This window comes from Dermacentor silvarum, chromosome 8 (genome assembly GCF_013339745.2).
Source record: "Dermacentor silvarum isolate Dsil-2018 chromosome 8, BIME_Dsil_1.4, whole genome shotgun sequence".
Classification (NCBI taxonomy): Eukaryota; Metazoa; Arthropoda; class Arachnida; order Ixodida; family Ixodidae; genus Dermacentor; species Dermacentor silvarum.
In genome coordinates, this window is record NC_051161.1 from 183305222 (window position 1) to 183316502 (window position 11281).

Genomic DNA, 11281 nt, shown 5'->3' on the forward strand with positions numbered 1-11281 from the left:
CCTCCGGCTTAATTTTGGCCACCAGGGGTTGTTTAACGTGACACTAAATCTGAGCACATGAGCGTTTTTGCATTTCGCCGCCATCGAAACGCGGCGGGATCGAACTTGCGACTTCGATCTCAGCAGCGCACTGCCATAGCCACTAAGCTACCGCGGCGTGCTTGTCTAAATAAAAATGTATTCGCTGCTACTACTACTGCTTTTTTATAGTGGCACACTTTCACCTTTCTCACTTATCCTGCACGCCTGTCAATCATAAACAAAAAAAAAAAACTTCTCGTATATATTCCCCCATCCCGACCTACTGACATGACGCAGGATTTATAGCTCCGCAGGTTTTACATATCCTACACCGTCACAGTTGACGTAAGAGTTCGAAGACCGGCGTTAGACTAGAGCAGACAAGACGAGGATGAGATTTGAATATCGTCACTCGCGAGAGCCGTTCGAGTGCGTCCACCGCACCCGACCGGAGCGCTGATTTGCCTCACGCGATGGTTCCCCGCGCTTTCACATCCATGAGACACTGAGAGGGTACACACGGGCAGGAAAGGAAAGGCGGCGACCAGGCAGTCGAGTGGTGTTGAAGGGCGCCCTCCTAAATCGAGTCCAAAGCAAAGAGAAAAGCCCGGGGCGTTGGACCGAGGGGCGACCGGAAGACATAGGGGCGCCGGAAGCGACCGCGACACGGGTGGAGCAGCCAGTGCGTGCCCAGAGTTCATCGCGCGCCGACCACCACCTTCTGCACGGGCGTGGCGCGTCTCCCGGCGGATCTCTGCGGTCATTCTCGGCGACCACCGGGCAAGTTCCATGCAGTGCGCCAAAGGCACGCCGCCGCGTCGCCTGGCGGAGCCATCGTCACTTGCCACTTGCATATAGGCCTGGAGTTTGAATCTGTTTGGGAAACTACATCTAGATGCATGCCAACGTTGCTCGTGAAACTTGCTTGAAGCTACGGCAACTCGAAACGCATGTGACGCTAGTGGACTCATTCGCGGGTGCAGCAAGCGAAAATACACAGATCGGAAATGCGACACGTGCAGTATTTCAGCTGTTGTGTGTCTTAAGTGAGCCGTCGCTGTGCGGTTATTAATTGACGAGAAGGTCGGCGTGTTTAGCCGAAGCGCAACACCCGATAGTTATGGTCCAGTCGTGCAACTCCAGGGGTTAAAACGAGTTAGAAAAGCTCCAGCCGCACTCGTTAGCTACTCAGGTCAACGGAGAACTAACCCTGTTGCGAAAATAACCGTAACTAAACGGTAACCCCTTCGTGAAATGGGCTGCATAACTAAACGGGGGAAAGCTAATTGGAGTGGCTCGGTTTCTCGTAGTGACCACAGCCTGACCGCTTGTTCGGAGATGAAGTAAAGGCTGACCATAAACCGGCCGCCGCTTACGAGCGTCTCGCGAGAGAGTCCGCACTCGACCGCATCGCCGGCCACGCTGCACGTAACGACGAGTGAGACGGCGCCTAGGGAGGAGCGTCTTGGCGATACAAATGGTTCTCGCCAATGCGTCTACGCCGGACGTGACCGCGTTCCTGTTTAGCGCTGAGGGATCGTGGTGGCATTAGGCGAGACCTTTGCCCTTCGCCAACCACCGCTTGGGTTCGGCGCCTGACTGTGGACCAGCAGTCGCCCGTGCGCCATAATGCGCGCACCATATGCCACAGCAGCGTTCCCGCATCGCGCCCAAAGAGGCTCTCTTTTGCTGTTGTTTGCAGTCGCTCTGCCGCTTGTACAGTACAATCCTCCTCCTCCGTGCTTGCGCCTTTCTTGATGCGCCGCAGTACGAAATAACGTCCGCCCTAATAATGACAATGACTTATTAATTTATGCACACATTCGTTCTTTTATTCATTCACTCTCTTACATCCAACCCATAATTTCTTATGTATGTTCATACAGCGTCAAGACTTCAACCGTCATAACGTGTACGAGATGCTGAGGGTAGCTTCTCTGCGGAGCATTTGCGCAATACGTCTAAGCTATGGACTGTGTGAAGGCGCATTTTTAAGGTTCTTAAAATATCTTCCCTGAAAAGAAATTCGATTTCTGAACAAATTCTGAGCAGGTCGCCCGTGAGGTATTATCTGTATTGTAAATCGGTATCCCTAAAAGCCCTGAGAGACAGCTTTGGTCACCCTACACTTGGGATGGGGGATAAAAGAAGAGGGGGAAGGGAGGATGGAGTGTTAGTATTGATGCGCGTACACTTGAGTGCTCACCGCTTGGTCACAGCCGGTTAGACCTGTTTCCGAGCTCCACCAAGCGCGCCCAACAACCAATTAACCAGCCCCAATGTTTAGCGAGAGGGCCGCGGAAGTACACTCGCTTTCTTTCGGCTCTTCTCGCTCGAGCTGGCATAAGACGAGGCAAGAGGGTCGACGGCCCGCGCACCCCGATGTTGCTGACCGCTCTGCTTGGCGTGCGAGGGGTAAATGCGGACCGGCGTCCTTGTGGGAGGCCAGCGGTCGCCGGCGCCTTGAGTCACGCCGCACCTCCGCCGCTCACGGCCGGGCTGCCCCGGCAAACGCAGCGAATGCGTGGCCGTCGTTGCTGCTGCTGCGGCTCCGGCAACGTCGACAGCAACGCAAGGGGATGAGTCATAGACGCGCACGCGCGCGCAGTGCTCGCGAATCGGCCGACCCGGCATCGACGGCGCCGCGGGCATCGCAGCGGGAGGCCCGGACCGGCGCACGCGTTGCTTTGGGCACCCGGACATGCCCGCGTACCCGTACCGCCTCCTCCTCGGCAAGCAGCTGTTTGCAGTTGTGCAGCGCGGCTCCTTCGAGTCGCGCCGTGCCGTGTGACTCACTCGCACCCCATGCCCCGTCCAGCTGAGGGAAGAGCGTCCCCGCGTTCGGCGCTCTGTCGCCACAACCGGCCCACGGGGTGTCGCGGACGCGCGAAGAGTGGTTTCTGCTGACTGGCTGCCACCGAGCCCGCTCTAATTCTCCTCTCCGGAAGCCACGCAGCCCGCGGCAGCATTGCAGCAAGCACACACACGTCCTGCGCTCTTCTTTATCGTGGACTGACGCATCTCGTACTCTTGCTCTGCGCGACCGTCATGAAAGAGGACGCTCAGGACGGTTTCAGATGAAGTCATTGTAGCGCAAATAAAACAGCTACGCAAAGAATACAAGACCGGACACCACGGCTCTAGTGGGGTCCGCTCTTGTATTCATTGTGGTCTTGTATGGCCTAAACAAGTGCAACCAACTTGGCCAAGAACAAGTGGGAGAAATTGTTATTGGCACTGTTTTTCAAATTGTCCATACAAAACAAATCATATAAAGATAAAGAACGTAAGGGCAAGCTTAGAGGCGCTTCAGTAATAGAGGTCACGGACTGGTCTTTACGAATCAGACACTGCCGGAAAGGAATGATTCAGATAAAAAAGGAAAACTGTGCAACTTTACCAACAAGAAGAATCAGCAGAACCACCTTTGCAAAGCCGGATCTGCAGGAACGAGCTCGTTGTGAATTTGTTAATTGTTTTTCTAAGAAGCGTTATTTGTCCGTGTTTGTCTTTTCTCCGCTGCATTTATTTGCCCCCGCACGGCGATCTGTGCATTCTTTCTTATTTTTCTCGCCATCATTTAAGAATCATGATGATAAATAAATGAATGAATATCGGGCGCTGCTTGTTGTGAACCATTCCTGTAGACGTAACTAGCGGCTCGCTCCAGCTTAAAGCGGCGATGACTGTGAGCGGGTTTAGAAGTAAAATGACGACACGGAAGAGGTGCGCCGCTGCAGAGAAAATAATAAGCGAGGAGCCGCTCACAATTGCATCCCTTTTCCATTCTTTTTTTTTTTTTTTTCACCTAGCCTAAAAAAGCCTCTCCATCCAATCCGCACATCCTTTACTGTTAAAAGATCTGAGAAATGAAACAAATGACCCGAATATTAATTAACATATCACACGCGTAGGGCTCACATTCAGCGCTGAGAATTGGCAGCGATACGAAGCGATTTGCATCTGGCACTTGGCATCGCACCCGAATGAATGATTGGACCGATTAATCAATCAATAGGTGAAAAAATGTTAGCCTTTTCTCTTGTCGCATTTCAACTCGAGACATCATCGAGGGCTTTGCTAAAGGCGTAGTTCGGTCACAGCGCCTGCCAAGCCTTGAGGCATCTGTCGCATTATCCGCATTTGTATGATGCGACGCGGACGCAGGAAAGAGCGCGCGTCCTTGCGGCCTACGCGCAGCTGTTTACGCCGAATGGGTATCTCTCGTACCACATTGAAGGCTGCCAGGTGTTTAGACGGAAAGGAACTGCGATCATTTCACAGTTCTCTGCCTTCCTGTTCAATTCGCGTGTGAACTTGGTGCAATAAGTTCGCTGTTCGTGCCGTGATTTCGGGTGCACATTCGAAGCAGCTTCTCAGACAGGTTCATGAGAGAGACGAAAGAAGAAGGATGGCAGCGAGTTTAAGCAGGGCCATATAGTGTGGTTTGCTGCCCCGCACACAGGGTCGGGACGTAGACAGATAAGAAGAAAATAGAGAGAGACTAGAGCACAGCTCTTCGCAGCACAGGATAACATTAACACTATGGTCAGTGCCAAAGTCCCTTGTGCAGGCCTGTTGTCTTTAAGAAATTGTAACAACGCATTAGTAGTGCAAAATTCATAGAAATGTGACGGTATGATTCAAGTCTGACATTGGAGGCTACGTTCAAAGCTACGACAGACCTTGTCGTAAAGGAGACGAACACGCGCGAACTCGCGGTCCAGCCAAGGTGAGGGTAGACCCTTGACAGATCCCCCTAGAGAGTATACAGTGCACTGCTTTAGCACTGCTAATGCTGTTCTTAAGCGCAGCTCTTAGGAACCCGTTCCTGCGGCGAGCGTCCTTGTCGTCGTAAGTGAAACGAGCGAACGAGCACAGCGAAGGATGAAAGAGGGAACGCGGAGCGCAGCGGGGGATGGAAGGTGGTGATAGTGAAGAGACCGCAAGGAGGAGGGTGGAGCGGAAGCATGAGGCGGAAGCGGTGGAGGAGGTATGGCGAAAGTGTGAGAAGAAAAGCGTAGTGCCGCGCAAGACGTGTTCTGCGACGATCGCTACGAGATGGCGCCAGAGTAGCGCGCGTCATCTGGGAGGTTGTCTGCGGCGGCTGCTGTGAATCGCGCATACGTGTCACCCACGCGCTGTCTCTCGCGATCGCCCAATTAGCGAGGCAGTCGCGCCACACTTCGCTCCGTTTCAACGTGCCGCATGAGACAGATTGTCCGCGCCAGCCAATATATAGCGAATGAAAACACGTATAGAGCTGCTCTCAAATTTCGCATTAGGGAGTATCTTAATCGTCGGTGAATTTTTTTTCTTGCATTCATTACTTGCGCAGTATACACTGAAAGATTGCTATAGTTTTAGCATCTGCCTTGGCTTCGCCTGTGGTGCCGCAAGCGAGTGAAAGTAATTTTACACGTTAATTGAAAATTTCTCGTTCATTAGCAAGCCATCTGCGGTTCATTAGCCTGTTCTTTCTCTTTGTTGCCCACGCCAATTTCAGTTTCTACGGATGCGAAGACAAATTTTCCATATCCTTTTCTAATTATCTTCTGTTCGGCTACGTAACATAAGAAGAGAAAAGTCATCAAAATGGTTCTGCGCGCACTTGTTAGTAAGTGTATGTCAAATCAAGCGGAGCGCTTTGAGGCGTCAGCCTCATTCATTTTTGGTTGTCCTGATCCGTACTTTGACCATTAACGATTGTTCCTTTTTCTGCATAAGACCCGCTCGCCATGCGCCAAGTGTTAACGATGTGGTACGCTTTCCTCTGACGCTTCAAATTAAAATTCTGCGTGCGCCTGCGCTGTACGCAAAACCGCCAACCGCAGATGTATGCAAGAATTCTCACGTGCTTGTCTTAATGGTCGCTAAAGACGCATATACATTATACATCGAGCCTCTCTTACAGAAGCAATTAGGTAGAACCTAGTTGGTGATAGAATGATACGCCGCCGCTGGTCTCAATTGAATCCAGCTGTCTTTAGCAGAGGACCCGGGCGTTCTCTCAGTGTCTTTCATGGGTTTCTCCTTTGGTTTGGAGCGGCGATTCGAGAAACTGGGACGGAAAACGCGGCACCACAGGTAACAGAAGCTAAAATGAAGAAGGGCAAAGTGAAGAGGAAGGACACTGCGCCCCCGACTACTAACAGAAAGAAAGAAAGAAAGAAAGAAACGAAGAAAGAAAGAAAGGAAAGAGAAGAAGAAAGAAAGAAAGAAAGAAAAGAAAGAAAGAAAGAAAGAAGAAAGAAAGAAAGCCGTTGTATTAAGCAAGGGAACAATGTGTTCAGCTGTATACCAACAAGTCGTTGAGCTGAGCCTCGAGTTCCCAGCCTGGATTCACGGCATCAAGTTTTAATGTCGGCACAGTTCTGCCCTGATGTGCTGTGTTCTTTTGTGTTCGGCTCAGTTTCGCTTCGTTCAATACGGCTAATTCACTTGTGCTCTGAACCGTTACGTTCTCTTATGAAGTGTTCGTTTTTATTTGTTATTACGCTTTGTCCTGTCCTGTTATACTTGTTCCTGTTTAAATTGCATGTTGTAAAGCGCAGGTTGAGGCGTTGCCGATTTCCGGTTACTCCAAGTGATTCCTACATCGTCTTTGAGAACAAGTCGCACAAAGGTCTAGTTCATGTAAAACCGCCAGAATGCTCTGAAGTTGCGCGCTGGTGTAAGAGAAGTATACACGGCATCATGGGTAGTGTAAATCACGCTGTAATAAACATTTACACTCAAACGAGATTCTACCCTTGTATGCCCAACAAGCTGACCGAAAAAAAAAAAGGATGGGGGTTAGTTATCGTCACACTCTTACAAAGGCCACAACATTACCTGCAAGTTGCTTACTAAACCATTGCATATATCACAGTGAAGTTATCTACCTCCAGTGTACGGGGACTATTTTTTATAGTATTTGCAAAGATACTTAACTATTTCTGCGTGGCCCTTACTTTTCGAACGCCGGAGTGATTCTGACGGGCATAGATCAAGGAATAAGCATGTCGCATCGACGCCTGCTCAACGCCATAGCATGCATGTCTCGCTTCAGCGCTGCGTTGCATCCGGTGGTTGTGCATGCGGCTCCCGCGACGAGCAGCGAGTCAGAAGAAATTTAAAGGAAGCCGCCGGAACAAATGCGATCTAGGAATGACTTGCGAGCGTGCCGGGCTAATCTCTTTCAGGGGGCGCCCGAAACACGCCTGTTTTTTTTTTTTTTTTTTTTTTTTTTTTTTTTTTTTTTTTTTTGTTCCTTGACTATAAGACGAAAAAACGAGCAAGTTGGTAAGTGCGGATACGTGAAAGTAGCGCGACCGACTGTATTGATAGACGCAGAAAAGAGGCAGTCTTGCTCTCTGCCAAGCCTTGGCACACCCCACCCAGCCGTGAACATCAGCTGCTTCCGGCCGAAACCTGTCCGGGCAAAAATGAGTCACCTCACCAAAGCCGCTTGTTTCATCTATCGGGATTCTCGAAAGAACAGCTAGCGCAGGCAGATTTTACTGGGTGAAAGATTTGGCAACACAGTGCCAATTATATGGAAGCGATATTATTTGATGGTAGCTAGCCTTACGTACATAGTTAATGGGCACCATGACACGTAATGTCACACAGTTCCGGCCGTTAGCGCTGACGTTCTCTCTGTGTACGTGAAAGTGAGAAAACTCACTTTAAATAAGCTCACTGATTCAGCTAGCTCTGCGCCACTGCGGACGCAAGTTACATTCCAGATTTTTATAGGAGCCTGCTGAGAGACTATTACGGAGAAGATAACAGGAGGAAGATGAGGAGGAGGAGGAGGAGGAGGAGGAGGAGGAGGAAAACGTTTCTGCGCTAACAAAGAAAAAAGGATGGCTCGCCCTCCGTCCATTCAGTGTCGTCGCGATCAGGCAGCGCAAACGAGATCAAAGAAAGCTCCGTTGCAGGTAAAGACGAAAAGAGCAGCGCGACCCGCTTCCAGTTGAGCATTGCGTGTCGAGAGGGAATCCGTAGAGAAGAGTGGACGATAGAGGCCGGCTCCAGACGTGGCCGTGAGCGAAGCTAATCGCGTTAGGAAGTCGCCCGTGCCACTGCTTCCCGATTTTCTCTTGCTTGTCGCTGTCGGTCTTTCTCCGTGCGTGTGTGCGTCGCTTTTGCTTTGTTCGTGCTTCGATATCTTCCTACATTGCCGGTTTTCACTTTGCTGCAGGTGCTGTTGACAGCGCGTGCGGCTCCTCGGCGTGTGGGCCAAGATGCCGTCGGCTCACCGCTCGGCCTCGATAGGCTTGTCACCGACAGCTCGGGACTCCATCGAGCGCGCTCGCAGCGCAAGGAGTCCCGGTAAGCGCAGCGCGAGCCAAGGTAAATACGTGTACGCTTACGGCAGAAAACCCCTATAGTTTCTTCAGAAAAGGAGAAAAAGTCTAGCAGCCGGAACGCCTCGGTGTGTGCTTTCCTAAAACGTTACGAATGTATGATGGGCGGCATACGAGCCGAAACGAAAGTTGAAAATCCCCTCCGCTGGCGAAGTCGCTGTTGTGTTGTAGCAGCAAGCATCATCATCATCATCATCATCATCATCGTTGGTCTTCTCGTCACAGCATTGTGTCAGACATGGTCATTATTATCGCCGTCATCACCTGGGTACTCTAATTAACAACTGCCATCATCAGTTGTCTCACAGCGTTCAAATTGAGCAGCCCGCAGCACCTCATTTGAATTAAACCAAGTCTTCGCGCCTCCAGCCCGTCCGCTGAGACACGGGTCGTTAAAGCCTTTGTTATATGCCTCACCGCTGGCCTAGTACAAAGTCTTTCTGGGCGTATTTGTTATACGTTGCGAGCTCTTTTAAACAACGACACAATTTCCTTTTGTTAATTTTTTCCAGCTTTTTTTTTTTTTGTAAGGGCGAGAACTGCGTTGTTCTACTATCATAAATATTAAGGCCTTAGAGCTTCCCATCAGCTCTCACGATCACCCAAAAAACGCAGTAGCTCCAGACAGGATATATCGGCAGCAGAGGTTGATGGCGGCGTAGACAGTGACTGCACGACTGTAGTCGGCAGTCGACCATGATACAATTGAATAAGCTGATCGTAAACAGCATCGGTATATACCTTCAGAAATAATAAAATAGCTATAATCGGTGCAAACGAGTGGGTAACTATGTATGAACAACTGCGTCTGTAAAACATCTCCGCTCTCAGCAGGGTTTCACTGATTGAGTGATCTTGAGCGCCACTTCAGAACGATAAGCTCTCCGTCGTAGACGCTGCATGTTCAACTCAGTGTTATATGCGTGCAAACCGACAGCACGCCGCACAGGCGTCCTGGAAGGAACAAGTTGCGCCGACGACACGCACATAAACATGCAGGCGTGGTCCGCGAATGCTTACGTCGCAAGAAACCAAGAAAAAAAGAAGAAAAGGAAGTTCACGAATACACGCAGCGCAGCGTTAACCCTGACCCTGACGGGTGTTTGTGTACATGCGTCCTGTCAGGCTTCCTGCTTGCCCCGTTGCCAGCCGACGAACACCAGGCCGCCCGCCTAAAAGGACGCGCGCTCTCTCTGCGATATGCGCAGACTCGGCGACGACGGGCCGTTCCCTGGGTGGAGGAGCGGTTTACTATGCTGCCTCTGCACGCTCCCAACTGCTAAGCCTGCGAGCCACGCTGCGCGAAGGCAAGCAGCCGCAGGGATAAGCGCCACTTTTTCCGTTATACCCTGATTCCGACCATGTCTGGGCGCTTATCATGTCTGGGCGACTTTGGCATAGCAGCGTGGCCCGCGAACTGTGCCAATCTGTAATGCCTAACGCATCATGAAAGATGCGTTGGACCGAAACATTAGACCAAGCTAGGTAGACATTAGACCAAGCGTGCCTGATTTAGAAACGAGATCGCACGATCGAGCAAGCAATCACCCAGGTGCAAGCGGTTCGATCAGTCTACTTCAAATAAATGCTTATAACAAACGAAATTGCCATCATGCAATTCCGACCTCCTTGAAGCTGACCTGAGTTTCAATTTTTAACAAGCACTTTCCGAGGATAATAAGTGATTCCTGAAATGTGAAACGACCCGCACGGGTGGTCATAAGTAGAGAGGGGGGGGGGGGGGGGGGGGGGAGTGCACAAATATAAAGTGAAACACAGCAAGTGAATGGTTTCTCTGAATTTACGGGGTGCGTTCTTCCTACATCACGCAAACTTTATCGTGCCATGACATAAGAGAAGTACAGGTTTGGTGTATTGTTGGGTGATGAAGCGGCGCTTTTGAGCGATGCAAGAGAAGACGAAAGTGTGGTGATTTGGACGATTTGTAACAGCAACCGTATTGTTTGTTCATGGTAAGACGCTACATATGTAGACATCACCAACTTCAAGAGAGGACACGTTTATAGATCTTATTCAAGATATGACAGCTCTTTTTTGAGCAGACACGGTGGGCTCCCTGACGCTGGGTTCGCCGTACTTGTGGAAAGCAAATGATTCGTAAAATCTCGCGCGTTCTTTGTTCCCAATATCTTTTCATCCTCATGCATCGGTCGAAGTCTGGAACGCATCTACACTCGCGCACGAGGCTAGACAAGTGGCTACGCGCAAGGCACGGCCTTCATCGAGTCCTCATGTTCGCGTAATCTATCATTAATACTACGGCCCGTCCGGCCTATGTATGACCTACAGCAGGTACGTCGATCATAACTACGAAGTCTGTTCTCGCTGCTAATTGCAATCTAGCAATGGCATTGGGCGTAATGATGATCGTTTCTTGGCACGGCGTACGGACAATCACACCGCGAGCAGAAAAGAATCCATAACACCGACAGCTGTCAAAAAGAAAGGGCCTCAAGCAAACGTGCGACTCGAGGTTGCGCCGCAGATGGAGAAGCCTCGTGGTTGCGTGACGGTGTCGGGGAGGGCGCCTGATCACCGGTCCGTTGGGCGTGCTGGCGCGCCGACCCAGACGGGTCGATGTCTCCCCCTTGCCGGGACTCGGCTGCAGTTGCGACCTTGACTTTCGCCGCGACTGTCGCACCCCAGGCGTCGACGACGACGGGGCCGACAAACGCGCTCACCATGCACACACCAAAGGCCAGAGATCACTGCTCCACGGAGCGAGCACTCGCTCCGCGACGCGCCCTCTCCGTCTCGCTCATTAATTTCGATACAGTCAGCCGGACCGAGCGATGGCGCGAGTGGCGCAACGGTGAGCCGCACGAGCCCGGGCGACCCGAGCGCGTCCCCAAAGATCCATTCGTTTTCTCGAACGAATCGGTCGT